The sequence below is a fragment of the Scyliorhinus canicula genome, chromosome 8, assembly GCF_902713615.1.
Source record: "Scyliorhinus canicula chromosome 8, sScyCan1.1, whole genome shotgun sequence".
Classification (NCBI taxonomy): Eukaryota; Metazoa; Chordata; class Chondrichthyes; order Carcharhiniformes; family Scyliorhinidae; genus Scyliorhinus; species Scyliorhinus canicula.
In genome coordinates this window covers 181,002,246-181,018,852 of record NC_052153.1, presented here as the reverse complement: position 1 = coordinate 181,018,852, position 16,607 = coordinate 181,002,246, and positions in this window count along the sequence as shown.

Here is a 16,607-nt window from a genome sequence, read left to right as displayed (position 1 = left end):
ATATGGTGTAGCCTTTTCATTTAGATAAGTTAATGGATACTAAATAAAGAGGCAATGCACGCTGTCCATATCTCTGCATTTTTGCTCTCTCTCAATAGCTTTGTTTGGACAGATTGATTTCCCAGGGGCATAAATAGTGTAAAAGAGTGAACTTGGCAGACCCAGTCCCCCACAGTTCCTTGATGGTGATTGCACAGCCTCCAGTGCTAAGTGCTATATTTACACATTGTATGATAGATTTACTTTTTTGTCCAGGCTAAGGCAAGTAATTGTGTTTATTATTGTAAAAGTGTTACAAGAGGTGTTTTAAAGATTTATTGAAACTCAAACAAACAGTAAATCCAACGAGTCAGCTTGCCCTGTGCTGGTCCTGTAATGCTTTAAAGATATCGGTTAGCTTGGAACCAAGCTATCAAAGGCATGGGCAACTTTAAGCGGATTTTCTTTGGCGCCCAGCTTCACTCATTCCTCGCCCACACTTGCTCATAAAAGACTTGCTGCACTGGGAATGGGTTGAGATGGTGGCTACATCAACAGATAGATCAAAGGCACAGAGAATTTCCAAACTAAAAGAAAGAACCTGCGTTTACCTAGCATCTTTCAGAACTTCAGGTTTTCTCAAAATGCTTTAGAGTCAATGAAATACTTTGCAAGTTTAGTCACTGATGAAATGTAGAAAATACGGGAAGTCAACCTGTACACAGCCAGCTCCTGCCAACAGTAATAAGTGGTAATTGACCAACCAAGCAGGTTTTTTTTAGCGGCGTTGGCTGAGACATAAATACTGGCGAGGAGTCAGGAGAGAAGCTCCCCCTCCAATTTTTCTCTAAACGATTCCATGGGATCTTCCACATCCGTCTGAGAGGGTTGCCAGAACGGTAGCATTGTGGATAGCATGATCGCTTTACAGCTCCAGGGTCCCAGGTTCGATTCCGGCTTGGGTCACTGTCTGTGCGGAGTCTGCACATCCTCCCTGTGTGTGCGTGGGTTTCCTCCGGGTGCTCCGGTTTCCACCCACAGTCCAAAGATGTGCAGGTTAGGTGGATTGGCCATGATAAATTGCCCTTAGTGTCGAAAATTGCCCTTAGTGTTGGGTGGGGTTACTGGGTTATGGGGATAGGGTGGAGGTGTTGACCTTGGGTAGGGTGCTCTTTCCAAGAGCCGGTGCAGACTTGATGGGCCGAATGGCCTCCTTCTGCACTGTAAATTCTATGTATCTAACCTTGGTTTAACATCTCATTTAAAAAAAACAAGGAAGATTTTGTCAGATTGAGTACGGTGCTGAAGGAGTGAGGTGCATGTGGCATGAGGGTGCAACTGTTCAGTTGTCCCAAATCCTCTATTTGTTGTGATGGTGACAAAATGTGCGCTGATGAACAAAGCAATTCAAATTAAACTGTGAGTGAAAGGGGATTGTCAGTGCTCGGGGGGGGGGGGGGCTGAATTGGAATGTTTGAGGTATCCAGATTTATAATAATAATAATCATTATTGTCACAACTAGGCTTACATTAACACTGCAATGAAGTTACTGTGAAAAGCCCCTAGTCGCCACACTCTGGCGCCTGTTCAGGTACACAGAGGGAGAATTCAGAATGTCCAATTCACCGAACAAGCACGCCTTTCAGGACTTGCGGGAGGAAACCGGAGCACCCGGAGGAAACCCACGCAGACACGGGGAGAACGTGCAAACTCCGCACATACAGTGACCCAAGGCGGGAATTGAAGCTGAGACCCTGGCGCTGTGAAGCAACAGTGCTAACCACTGTGCCGCCCTGGACTAAGCAAGCAGACTGCTGGTGGGATCAAATTCCCCTTTCAGCCAAGCTTGATACGGACTGAGTGTGGTATCAGAAGAGGGAAAAATGTCACACACTTCACCCTGAGCTCTTTGGAGCCCCCGGCTTTCGGGCAGCCACAGGGCATCGTACCTGTTTTCTCTTCGCAGTGTTGTTTTAAAACCTGAGTAATCATTTGGCTAGAAGGAATGGCAAACTGCAGGATTCCTGTATGGAATAACACTGTAAAAACAGATGCTTTTATTCTCTCATCAAGTGTAATATTCTCCAAAATGTGCCCACAGTCAGCGGGTGAGCAGCAGCCTGTAATTCGGAAAGCTTCATTACCATTTGTTGAATCGGAGGTATTTAGCAGCCCTTTTATATTTGGAGGCCTTTGTGCTGACATTGTTTTGGATCAGATTCCCGCTGACCAGCTGGATGGTGTGTTGCTCGTGCTGTACAAATTGCCAGTAGATCATGGCTCCGCGGCCCACTCCAGAGACTTTGAGCACGCAATCCAGCCTGACACCTCAGCCCAGTACTAAAGGGGAACACCACACTTCAGCGCTTTCTTTCAGATGCAATGCCAAACCGAGGCATCGTCTGAACTCTCAGGTGGATGTACAATGTCGAACAAGAGCTGGCAAATCCTTTCCATCCAGCAGGCCAATGTTTATTTCCGTGAACTAAAAACAGACAGCGTTGAAAATGGCTTCAGGCCTCGGCCTACTCCAGTGTGCAATGAAGATCAAGGCAAGCTTGAGGAACAGCACCTCATCTTTTGAGGAGGCACTTTACAACCTTCTGAACTCAACAATGAGTTTAAAAAAAAAGATTTGTTCAAGGGATGCGGGCTTTGCTGGCCGGGCCAACATTTATTGCCCGTCACTCATTACCCTCAAGAGCAATTCCACACTGCACCCCCCCCTCCCCCATCCCCCGCCCCCTCTCCCCCCCCCCCAATTTTATTTCCTCTTTTTTGCACATGGCCTTATTCTTGTTTTCCTCTTTTTTCATAGCTGTTGCACAGTGGCTGCAGTATTCCACCATTTACCCCTGCTGTGGACCCATTTTTTCTTTTTTTACTTGCCCCATTGTGGTGGTATGATTAGCATAGCTGCCTACCATTGGTGCAGGACATCGGCTTATCATTGGCCCTGGTCGGTCATGTGCCTCTCGACCGGTTGGTTGAGACCAGTCATGTGATGGCTCCCTGATTGGTCGAGAGTCTGAGTTAACCCCGCCTCCAGGGCGGGGTATAAATACCCAGTACTCCCGGCGGTCGTCCTTCTACTGTAATCGACCGCAAGGCTAACATCTAGTAGATTAAAGCCATACTTTTGTTCAGCAACTCGTCTCGCGTTCAATTGGTGGTACATCACCCATTACCAGTTCTTTAGCTTATTCCCACAAACTCTCCTGTTGTTTAATGCCTTCTGTCTTCCGCCTGTCACAGACCTTCCCCATTGTCATTTATTTTCGCCCTTCCCCAATTTAAAAAGTTGGGACCCAAAATATTAACTCTTTGTTTCTCTCTCTCCAAAGATGCTGCCAGACCCGCTAAGTATTTTCAGCATTTTTGATCCAGTCTGGGCCCTGAAATGGTGTTTATCCTTAGCTAAGAGACTGGAACTTGGGGACACAGCTTAAAAATAAATTGCTGCAGTGAACTGACTGGTGGCCGTTTACCCGTGCTAATATTGCATAATTTATCTTCTTGAAGGCATTGTTGATATTATAAAATGTCCAATGAGTCTTCAAATATCTTGAAAGACAAAAGGAAAGAATGCAGATGGGGGAAGGTCATAAGGAATAGAAACACAAGTTGGCCAATCAGCCCTTTGTGTCTACTCTGCCATTGAATAAGATCATTTTTGTGAGGGCTGTGGTAGTATGGCTAGAGAGATCATATTACCGGAGAACCAGGCTGCCATTGGTACAGCAGCCTCGCTGCCCATTGACCCAGGCAAGTCATGTGCCTCTCTGCCAATTGGTTGTGGCTGGTCATGTGACTCCCCGCCGATTGGCTGAGAGGTTGGTAGCTCCGCCTACAAGGCGGGGTATAAGAACTCGTGTTGGCTGGTAGTCGGCCTTTCTCTGTACAACCACTGCCTGGCTCAAATCTAGCGTATTAAAACCTGTTGTTTGGAACTTCACTACGACTCGAATCCAATTGATGGTGCATCAAGGGCCACGACAAATCCAGTACGAGTTTTCAGGATGCAAAGAAATAACATTTATTTACACAGCAACAGCAACGTCACGTGCTGCTCACTCCTCTCTCTCTGCAGGTTCCAAACTGGCCAGCTCTATTTATGCAGGGAGTCTGCTAATGATTTCTCCACCCCCCTCATTGGGGAAGCTCATACTCCCACAGGATTGTAGGATTGTCATTAGTCCCCAGCCAATGGTAAGCAGGCAGGTTATAACAATCATGGCTGATGTAACTCTCACTAAGTCCACTTTCCTGCTTATCTCCTTAACCCTTAATTCCCAAACTGATTAAAAACCTATCGATCTCGTTCTTGAGAATGTTCAAGGACTCGGCCTCCACCGCTTCCTGGAGTAAAGAATTCCAAACACTTCTTTTCTTTTTGATAAACAATTTTATTAAGACATTTTGGCACAATAAACAACAACAATAGAAAACAGTGTGCAAAAAAACAATCATTATGGTGCAAGAAGAAAACCAGCTCCCCTCCTACAAGGACCAGCCTAACTACCCCACTAATCTACATTACCCTAACCCCCCCCCCCCCCCCCGCTGATGTTTAATTTTCCGTGAAGAAGTCGATAAATGGTTGCCACCTCTGGGCGAAGCCTGACACTGACCCTCTCAAAGCTAACTTGATTTTCTCCAGTTTCTCCAGACCGAGAAAGCTCGCCATATCCGATAGCCAGGCCTTTGACTTCAGAGGTTCTGAGTCCCTCCATGCCAACAGACTTCGTCGCCAGGCTGCCAGGGAAGCAAAGGCCATAACGTCGGGCTCTCTCTCCTCCTGGACTCCCGGGTCCTCCGAAACCCCAAAAATAGCCACCTCTGGACTCATCACCACCCCTGTTTTCAGTACCTGGGACATAACATCCGCGAACCCCTGCCAGTACCCCCTGAGTTTTGGGCATGCCCAAAACATGTGGACATGGTTCGCCGGCCCTCCAACATCTGGAGGGACCTGTCGTCCAGTCCGAAAAATTTACTCATCCAGGTCACTGTCATGTGGACGACCTTGAATTGAATCAGGCTGAGCCTGGCGCATGTTGCGGTCGCGTTTACCCTACTCAACACCTCCGCCATAAGCCCTCTTCCATCTCACCCCCGAGCTCCTCTTCCCACTTAAGCTTCAGCTCCTCAGTCTGTGTCTCCTCTGCTCCCATAAGTTCTTTATTTATATCCGAGACCCTCCCCTCCCCCACCCATCCACTGGACACTACCCTGTACTGGATCCCCCTGAGTGGCAGGCATGGGAAGGATGGAATTTGTCTGTGTAGAAAGTCCCGCACCTGCAAGTACCTGAACTCATTCCCTCTCGCCAGCCCAAATTTCTCCTGCAATGCCTTCATGCTCGGGAAGCTCCCTTCCAAGAACAAATCCCTTATCCTCTCAATCCCCGCCTTCTGCCATGCTCGGAACCCACCATCCATATTCCCCAGGGCAAACCAGTGATTGTCATAAATTGGGGACAAACCGATGCTCCCACTCCCCCCACATGCCTTCTCCATTGGCCCCAGATCCGCAAAGTCGGCACCACTATAGGGCTGGTGAAGTACCGTGCCGGTGGGAGTGGCAGGGGTGCCGTGACCAGGGCTGCCAAACTGGTGCCCCTACACGAAGCGGCCTCCATCCACCCCGAAACAGACCCCGCACCCACCATCCACTTCCTTATCACAGCTATGTTGGCCGCCCAGTAGTAGTTACTAAAGTTCGGCAGCGCCAGCCCCCGTTCCCCTCGATTCCTCTCAAGCATCAATCTCCGCACCCGCGGGGACTTCCCCGCCCACACAAATCCCATAATCATTTTATTGACCTTCTTGAAAAAAGACCGCGGAATGAAAATGGGGAGACACTGGAAGATGAACAGGAACCTTGGGAGGATTGTCATTTTAACCATCTGCACTCTCCCTGCTCATGTCAGTAGGAGTGCATCCGACTTCCGGAACTCAGCCCTCATTTGTTCCACTAACCGAGATAAGTTCAACTTACACCGACTGTGCAACAGTCCCGTGCCACCTGTATCCCTCAGTATCTAAAACTGTCCCCTAATAGCCTGAACGGCAGCTCCCTCAACCTACCCTCCTGGCCCCTCGCCTGGACTACAAACAACGCCCTCTTTGCCATGTTCAGTTTGTACCCCGAGAACTGGCTGAATTCCTTCAGGATTCCCATGATTTCATCCATCCCAGCCACTGGACCCGTGATGTATAAGAGCAGGTCGTCTGCATACAATGAAACTCTGAGTTCCACCCCCTGTACCAGCCCCTTCCAACCACTAGAAGCTCTCAGGGTAATTGCCAGCGTCTCTATTGCTGATGCAAACAGCAATGGGGAGAGGGGACACCCCTGCCTTGTCCCACGGTACAGTCTGAAATAGTCAGATGTCATTCTATTCGTCCTCACACTCGCCTCCGGAGCCTGGTACAAGTCTGACCCAGTCGATAAAGCCCTCCCCGAACCCAAATCATCCCAGCACCTCCCATAGATAGCCACACTCGACCCGGTCGAAAGCCTTTTCGGCATCCATTGCCACAACTACCTCTACCTCCCTACTCTCCGGGGGCATCATGATCATATTCAGCAGCCTTCTTAGGTTGGCCACCAGCTGCCTGCCCTTGACGAACCTGGTTTGATCTTCCATAATGACCTCTGGCGCACAGTCCTCAATCCTGGCTGCAAAGAGCTTGGCCAGTATTTTAGCATCTACATTGAGCAGAGAGATCGGCCTATAGGACCCACATGCCTCTGGATCTTTGTCCCATTTCAATATCAGGGAGATGGTGGCCTGTGACATCGTCAGGGGTAAAACGCCTCTGTCTCTTGCCTCATTAAAAACCTTAACCAGCACCGGCCCCACTATCTCGGAGAACTTTTTGTAAAACTCCACTGGATACCCATCTGGCCCCAGGGCTTTACCCGATTGCATGGCCCTCAAGCCCCTTAATATTTCTTCAGTCCTGATCGCGGCCCCCAACCCGTCTACAAATCCCCTGCCCACTTTTGGGAAGGTCAGTCCATCCAGAACGCGCCTCATCCCCTCCGGCTCCGGGGAGGGGTTCCGAGGTGTAAAGCTTACTATAGAAGTCCCTGAACACCTTGTTCAGCCCTGCCAGATCCACCCCCCCACCCCTGTCGACTACGTTCCCTATTTCCCTGGTTGCCTCCCTCTTCCTCAGTTGCTGTGCCATCATCCTACTGGCATTCTCCCCATGCTCGTAAATCGCACCCCTCACCTTCCTAAGCTGCTCCACAGCCTTACCTGTGGACAACACCTCAAACTCAGTCTGTAGCCTTCGTAGTTCCCTTAATAGCTCTGCCCTCGGGGTCACCGCATATCTCCTGTCTGTCTGTAAGATCTGCCTTACAAGTCAGTCCATTTCTGCCCTGTCCGTCCTGTCCCTATGTGCTTGAATCGAGATCAGCTCCCCTCTCACCACTGCCTTCAGCGCCTCCCAGAGCACCGCAGCTGAGACTTCCCCTGTATCATTGACCTGCAGGTAGCTTTGCGTACATTTCCTCACCCTCTCACATACTGCCTCATCCGCCAACAAACCATTGAGGGCGCTGAAAACTTTCCTTGCAGACCTGCAGATCAACCCAGTGCGGGGCATGGTCAGAAATAGCGATCGCGGAATATTCTACGTCCGTCACTCCCGCTAGCAAATTCCTGCCCATGGTGAAAAAAATTAATTCGGGAATACACCTATGGACATGTGAATAGAACGAAAACTCCCTCCCCGTCGTCCGACTAGCCCTACATGGATCAGCCCCCCCCCCCCCCCTCCCCCCGTTTGCTCCATAAACCCCCTCAGTTCTTTCGCCATTGCCTGCATCTTACCCGTTTCTGAACACGACTGGTCTAGGCCGGGGTCAAGGACTGTGTTAAAATCCCCTCCCAAAATCAGCCTGTGCGAGTCCAGGTCAGGTATCTTCCCCAGCAGTCTCTTAATAAACTCCACATCATCCCAATTGGGGCATATACATTGACCAAGACTACTCTCATCCCCTCAAGCTTACCACTCGCCATGACAAATCTGCCTCCCCATCCAAGATTGTGCTGCCCGCCTCAAATTGCACCCGTTTGTTGACCAAAATTGCAACCTCCCTGGTTTTAGTGTCCAGTCCCGAGTAGAAGACCTAATCCAGCCCTTCCTTAATCTGACCTGGTCAACCACTTTCAGATGGGTCTCCTGATGCATTATTATGTCCGCCTTCAGCGCCTTCAGATGCGCGAACACATGTGCCCTCTTTACCGGCCCATTTAACCCTCTTACGTTCCAGCGGATCAGCCTGGTTGAGGGGCACCATGCCCCTCCCCCACACCGCCGATCAGCCATCTCCTTTCTTGGAGCCGCCCCCAGCCTCTGTGTCGCGCTTCCCCCGGCCCGCCTTCTGGCAGCCCCCACCTCCGTCCTCCTCCATGATCCCGCACCTAGGTCCCTCCCTCACCAGCAGAACAACTACCCCCCCCCCCCCCCCCAGCAACAAAACCTTGTAACCTAACCCCTGCCATAAACTAACTAAATACACACCCCCCCACCTGGCTTCCATATACCAGTTCACCCAGCTGGCCTGGTGATTCTCGACTCCGGCGCCAACAAGTCTCCCACGTATTGTTCCCTCTGATCACCCCCCCCCCCCCCCCCCCATCAACACCACTTCCCCAAACCAGCCACCATTGAGCAATTGCTCTGAAAAGAAACAAACAAAACAAGAAACAAAGAAAACTCTAACGCTAGTGCAAATAGAATAAGTAATAGGCACTTCCAACCACCCCGATCCGAACACAAAAAGCCCCCAGCACCACATACCTTAACTACCCTTTTTTTCCAACAAAAATTCAAATACAGGAGAGAAAATGAAAAACCAGGAAAAACAAACACAGCACCAGAAAAATGTGAAAACATCACTCAGTGTCTTTTCAACACAAGTCTAAAAAGTCCTCAGTTCGGCACCAGCCCTTCTCTCTTGGCGAAGTCCATCGCATCCTCGGGCTCCTCAAAGTAATGAAATGAAAAATGAAATGAAAATCGCTTATTGTCACGAGTAGGCTTCAATGAAGTCACTGTGAAAAGCCCCTAGTCGCCACATTCCGGCGCCTGTCCGGGGAGGCTGGTACGGGAATCGAACCGTGCTGCTGGCCTGCTTGGTCTGCTTTTAAAAGCCAGCGATTTAGCCTTGTGAGCTAAACCAGCCCCTAATGGTGCCGTCCCTCGTGTGTGACCCACAGGCGCACCGGGTACAGCAGCCCAAACTTCACCTGCTTCTGAATCCCTTTGACTTGCCTGTAACCTACCCTTCTTCTGGCCACCTCTACGCTCAGGTAGATGCGCAAGATACTGTTATTCTAATGGCAGCTCCGCTTGCACTTAGAACATAGAACATTACAGTGCAGTACAGGCCATTCGCCCCTCGATGTTGCGCCGTCCTGTGAAACCCCTCTAAAGTCCCTCTACACTATTCCCTTATCGTCCATATGCCTATCCAATGACCATTTGAATGCGTTTAGTGTTGGCGAGTCCACTACTGTTGCAGGCAGGGCATTCCACGCCCTTACTACTCTCTGAGTAAAGAACCTACCTCTGACATCTGTCCTATATCTATCTCCCCTCAATTTAAAGCTATGTCCCCTCGTGCTGGACATCACCATCCGAGGAAAAGGGCTCTCAATGTCCACCCTACCTAATCCTCTGATCATCTTGTATGCCTCAATTAAGTCACCTCTTAACCTTCTTCTTTCTAACGAAAACAGCTTCAAGTCCTTCAGCCTTTCCTCATATGATCTTCCCTCCATACCAGGCGACATCCTTGTAAATCTCCTCTGTACCCTTTCTAATGCTTCCACATCCTTCCTATAATGTGGCAACCAGAACTGCACGCAATACTCCAAATGCAGCTGCACCAGAGTTTTGTACAGGTGCAACATGACCTCATGGCTCCGAAACTCAATTCCTCTACCAATAAAAGCTAACACACCGTACGCCTTCTTAACAACCCTCTCAACCTGGGTGGCAACTTTCAGGGATCTATGGACATGGACACCGAGATCTCTCTGCTCGTCCACACTACCAAGAATCTTACCATTAGCCCAGTACTCTGTCTTCCTGTTTTTCCTTCCAAAATGAATCACCTCACACTTTTCTGCATTAAACTCCGTTTGCCAGCTGTCAGCCCAGCTCTGCAGCTCATCTATGTCCCTCTGTAACTTGTAACATCCTTCTGCATTGCCCACAACTCCACCGACTTTAGTGTCATCTGCAAATTTACTCACCCATCCTTCTACACCCTCCTCCAGGTCATTTATAAAAATGACAAACAGCAGCGGCCTCAATACAGATCCTTGTGGTACACCACTAGTAACTGGACACCAGTAAGAACATTTCCCATCAATCACCACCCTTTGTCTTCTATCAGCTAGCCAATTTCTGATCCAAACTGCTAAATCACCCTGAATCCCATGCCTCCATATTTTCTGAAATAGCCTACCATGGGGAACCTTATCAAATGCTTTACTGAAATCCATATACACCACATCAACTGCTTTACCCTCATCCACCTGTTTGGTCACCTTCTCGAAGAACTCAATGAGGTTTGTGAGGCACGACCTACCCTTCACAAAACCATGTTGACTATCTCTAAACTTGGCCCACTGTAACACCCGCTCCTTGTCCAGGAACCTGAACCGGGCTACCATCGCCCGAGGGGGCCCCCCGTTTGTGGCTGCCTCGCCAGCACTCTGTCCACCCTGTCCACCTCCATCGGGCGAGGGAAGACATCATCTCCCAACAGCTTCTGGATCATGCCCGCCACATACGCTGCGGCATCCTCTCCCTCAGCCCCCTCTAGGAGACCAATGATTCTCAAATTCTGCCAACGAGACCTATTTTCCAGGTCCTCCACCTTTTCCAGGAGCCTTTTTTGTTGATCCTTCAGCCTCTCCACCTCCACCTCCAGCACCGTTTGGTGCTCCTCCTGCTCCTCCAGCGCCTTTTCCAGCTTCTGGATCATCCGATCCTGGGCATCCAGCCTGTGCTCAAGGCGCTCGATAGATTTCTGAATCGGGTCCAAACCGTCCCACTTCAACGCGGTAAAGTCCTCTTGGATGACCTTCAACAGATGCTCTGCTGTTGGCTGGGCTGTCTGCACCGGGGTGCGGATATCGGCCATATTGTCCTCAGCAGCAGTTTCTACACTGCCCTTGTTTGCCCACTTCTTCAGCTGTTTGCGATTCTTTCTGCTTCTTAATTCCATCCACCTATATCTGGAGTCAGTGCCTGAGTGCCTATGCCTTCCGATCCAGCAATCAAAAGCACAAAAAAGTCGGGGGAAAAGGTCCGAAAGTCCGACCGGATCGAAAGCCACCAAATGTGCGACTTACTCCTCCATAGCCGCCACCGGAAGTCTCCAAACACTTTAACAGAAGTAATTCTTCCTCCAATCCCTCTGTAGTAAATGAATAATTGGCGACTACCAGTTAGCTAACTAACGATGACAAATTTCCTGTAAATTCAAACTATATACAGAGCACTATATCGATGCCTTCATTCTCGGCCCTAGGATCACAACTGATTGCAAAAGCCGACGTTCTGCACCAAAATGCCCGCGTATGATCCATCCGATGCACCCCCCTCCCCCAGAAAGAGGCCAACTGTTACATCCTTCCTCCTTTCAGTCCCTTTTTACATAGCACACTGATAACTTCGACAACTTTCAAAATATTAGCAATAATGTGCAAGGCAGCAGGAGGTGTAGACAGAGTCAATGGATGGGAGGCAGGTTCGGGTGATAGATGGGCTATTTTCACGGCTCTACTTTCTTATGGTCTTTGGCCGAGCAGTTGACATACCAGGCTGTGATGGAGCCAGAAAGGACGCTTTCTATGATGCATCTTGATGGAACCATCAATTCACCAGACATGTGTTTCCGATGTGAATCTAGGCTTTAATCAACTTACTTCAGAGCCAGCCTGTTACCTGTCGATGAACTCGTAGTGACCCAGGCTGACTCTGGACAAGGGTATTTATACAGCTGCACTAGGGGGGGGAGTCGTGGGCAGAGCCAAAGGTGGAGCCCAGTACAAGTTCCTAAGTGCTCCCAGCGCTACTCCCCCTAGCGGTAGGATAGCACCACTGCGCTTACAAAGACAGTGTGAATTAACATATATACATTTATATTACATTCACCACATTCACCCCCTTCAAAAAAATTAAGTCCGGCGGGGGTGGTGGTCTAGTCTATAAAGTCAGTCTGTCCGGCGGTCAGATTGTCCGCTGAGATCTGCGGAGCACCGGGGTTGCAGCCTCTTGCGGTGGCTGGATGGGTGTAGTGTGCTGGGGTACGATGGGGGACTCCAGGGAGAGTTGTATCCGAGCTTCGTACTCTCCTAGTTCGACCGGAGACTGGGGGCACTGGGAGCTGGCCGGCGCGGGGGCGCGGAACTGGTGGAGCGAGCCCGTGGGCTCGGGAGCGCAAGGTGGCGGCAGCATGGGGTGTAGGGTGAGAGATCCTTCTGTGGGGTAGAGGGGGCGCTGGATCCGGTGGGTGCCAGATCCCGGAGGTATAAAGTGTCCTGACGGCCGTCGGGGAACTCGGCGAATGCGCACAGGGGGTTGGAGTGGAGCAGGCGCACCTTTTCAACAAGGGGGTCGGTTTTGTGCGCCCTGACGTGTTTTCTCAGGAGTACGGGGTCCGGCGTCCTCAGCCATGCCGGAAGTGAGACCCCCGTGGTAGTGCCCCTGGAAAATATGAAGAGCCTCTCGTGAGGGGTCTGGTTGGTCGCCGTACACAAAAGGGACCTAATAGCGTGGAGCGCGTCTGGGAGGACTTCCTGCCACTGGGAGACTTGGAGCTTTCTAGACCGGACGGTCAGTAGGACGGTCTTCCTAACCGTCGCGTTCTCCCTCTCCACCTGCCCGTTCCCCCCGGGGTTGTAGCTGGTAGTCCTGCTTGAGGCAATGCCCTTTTCGAGCAGGTACTGACGCAGCTCGTCACTCATGAAGGACGAACCCCGGTCACTGTGTACGTAGCTGGGGAAACCAAACAGGGTGAAGATGCTATGCAGGGCCCTAATGACTGTGTGGGAGGTCATGTCGGGGCACGGAAAACGGGAGAACTCGTCTACGACGTTTAAGAAGTAAACATTCTTGTTAGTTGAGGGGAGTGGCCCTTTGAAATCAATCGCGAGGCGTTCAAAGGGCCTAGAAGCCTTGACCAGGTGGGCCCTGTCTGGTCTATAGAAGTGCGGTTTGCACTCAGCACAGATCGGGCAGTCCCTGGTGACCGCTTTTACCTCCTCATTGGAGAAAGGCAGGTTTCGGGCCCTGATGTAGTGGGCGAGCCGGGTGACCCCCGGGTGGCACAGGTCATTGTGGATGATTTTTAATCGGTCAATCTGCACGCTGGTGCATGTCCCGCGGGATAGGGCATCCGGAGGCTCGTTGAGCTTCCCGGGTCGATATTTGATATCGTAATTGCAGGTGGAGAGTTCGATCCTCCACCTCAGAATTTTATCGTTTTTTATTTTGCCCCTTTGCGAGTTGTCGAACATGAAGGCAACCGATCTTTGGTCGGTGATGAGGGTGAACCTCCTACCTGCGAGGTAGTGCCTCCAGTGACGGATAGCCTCCACAATGGCTTGTGTTTCTTTCTCGACTGAAGAGTGTCGGAGTTCTGAAGCGGAGAGGGTATGGGAGAAAAATGCAACGGGTCTCCCTGCCTGATTTAACGTAGCTTCAAGAGCTACCTCTGAGGCGTCGCTCTCTACCTGAAATGGGGTGGATTCATCCACCGCCCGCATGGCCGCATGGCCTGGCGTGCCTCGGCTGACAGGGGAAATCGTGTGGTCCTAAAGAGTGGGTGGGCTTTGTCTGCATATTGAGGGACCCACTGGGCATGGTAGGAAAAAAATCCCAAGCACCGTTTGAGGGCCTTGGGACAATGAGGGGGAGGGAGTTCTAAGAGGGGTCCGGGTCGGGGCCCAGGACTCCGTTTTCCATGACATAGCCGAGGATGGCTAGTCTGGATGTGCGGAAAACGCATTTCTCCTTGTTGTACGTGAGATTCAGTTTCTGTGCCGTCTGGAGAAAACGGTGGAGGTTGGCGTTGTGGTCCTGCTGGTCATAGCCGCAGATGGTGACATTGTCCAAGTACGGAAACGTGGCCCGCAGCCCGCACACCGAGACCCCATTAGTGACGCCGAAAGGGACCCGGAGGACATGGAAGAGGCGGCCATCGGCCTCGAATGCCGTGTAGTGGCGGTCTTCCAGGCAGATTGGGAGCTGGTGGTATGCAGACTTCAGATCCACCGTGGAAAAGAGCCGGTACTGGGCGATCTGGTTTACCATGTCTGCAATCCTGGGGAGGAGATACGCGTCAAGGAGCATAAATCTATTTATAGTCTGACTGTAGTCGACCACCACACGGAATTTTTCCCCGGTCTTAACGACCACCACCTGAGCTCTCCAGGGACTATTGCTGGCCTCTATAACCCCCTCACTGAAAAGCCTTCGGACCTCTGCTCTGACAAATACCCTATCCTGCAGGCTATACCGCCTGCTACGAGTGGCTATGGGTTTACAGTCCTTAGTGAGATTGGCAAAGAGAGGAGGGGGGGGAATTTGCAGCGTAGCGAGGCTGCAGATCGTGAGTGGGGGCCGGGGGCCCTTCGAAGCTGAGGGTGAGGCTCTTGAGGTTGCATTGGAAGTCTAGGCCTAGTAAGAGTGGCGCGCAGAGGTTGGGAAAAACGTAGAGTTTGAACTTCGAGTAACTAGCACCTCGGATTGTGAGTGTTGCGGCGGTGCGCCCCTGGATCTGGACCGAGTGGGAGCCTGAAGCGAGCGCGATAGTTTGCTGCGCGGGGAAAACGGGGAGCGAACAGCGCCTTACCAGGTCTGGATGTATGAAGCTCTCTGTGCTCCCGGAGTCGAAGAGGCATGGCATTTTGTACCCGTTGATATGGACCTCTGCCATCGCGTTTCGTAGATTCTTTGGTCGTGAGTGGTCCAGGGTGACCGCGCTGAGTTGCGGGTAGTCGACGGCTCAATCAGCTGTGCTAGAGTGGCCCCGTGATGACTGCCCTCTGAGTTCATAGTATAATTCTAATTCGAATTCCTCCGCTGAGTTGTCCGAGCGCGGAGATGCCGATCGGGCCCGTGGATAGCACGTGGCGTGCGGCGAGGAAGATGGCGTCCAAGATGGCGGCCCCCATGAGTAGCACGTGTCAGGCGGCGAGGAAGATGGCATCCAAGATGGCGGCCTCCATCAGTCGCACGTGGCCAGCGCGTGGTGGAAGTTTTCCAAGATGGCCGCCCCCATGGATCGCACGTGGCTGGAGGGGGCGGAGTCGGGGCATAGGCCGCAGCGTTTCGGGCCCCGCGGGGCTGTGAGTGAGGGGAGCGATTACTGCGAGTCGCTGGGGAGTTAGAAGCTGGGGCCCTTTTAGCGAGGCACACTCTTGTGTAATGCCCTTTTCGCCCGCAGCTGCTGCAGGTTGCGTTGCGGGCCGGGCAGTGCTGCCGCGGGTGCTGATTCTGGCTGCAGAAATGGCAGGCTGGAGCAGCATAGTGGCTGGCTGGAGCAGCATAGTGGCTGGCTGGGGCAGCATGGTGGCTGGCTGGGGCAGCATAGTGGCTGGCTGGGGCAGCATGGCGGCTGGGCGGCCGCGTAGCACAGGCCTGGGGGAGTCGCTGGTCGGGGGCCCATGATTGGGTCGCGGGGTCAATGGGGAACGAGTTAAGGCTGCGGAAGGAGACCTCCATCGTGGTAGCAGCTTCCACAGTCGTTTCTAAGTCCTGGGCCCCCTTTTCCAGCAGTCGTTGGCGCACATAGTTAGACCTGAGGCCTGCTACAAAAACATTGTGTACCGCCAATTCCCTGTGTTCAGCCGCGGTAACCGCTTGGTAATTACAGTCATTGGACAAACTATAAGTTCTCTCAGGAATTCGGCGAGTGATTCCGTAGGCCGCTGACGGCGAGTCGTGAACACATGGCGAGCGTAAACTTCATTAATGGGCCTTACATACATTTTTACGAGAACTGCTAGCGCCGCAGTATATGAACTGGCCGAGTTTAGTTGCGTAGAGATTCTGTGGCTCACCCTCGCGTGCAGTAGACGTAGCTTCTGATCCTCTGTAGTTTCGGCTGTGCTTGCTTCGGCCAGGTAGGCCTTGAAGCACCGGATCCAGTGGGAGAAGATTTCTTTAGCCTCTGCATCCTGCGGGTTGAGTTCCAGGCGTCCAGGCTTGAGGGCCGATTCCATAATCGATATTTACTGTTCTTAAGTCGATTAAATTGATGGAACCATCAATTCACCAGACACGTGTTTCCGATGTGAATCTAGGCTTTAATCAACTTACTTCAGAGCCAGCCTGTTACCTGTCGATGAACTCGTAGTGACCCAGGCTGACTCTGGACACGGGTATTTATACAGCTGCACTAGGGGAGGAGTCGTGGGCGGAGCCAAGGGTGGAGCCCAGTACTAGTTCCTGAGTGCTCCCAGCGCTACTCCCCCTAGTGGTAGGAAAGGCAGAAGAGGCCCTTCGGCCCATGGAGTCTGCACCGACACATAAAACACACCTGACTTGCCTACCTAATCCCATTTGCTAGCGCTTGGCCCATA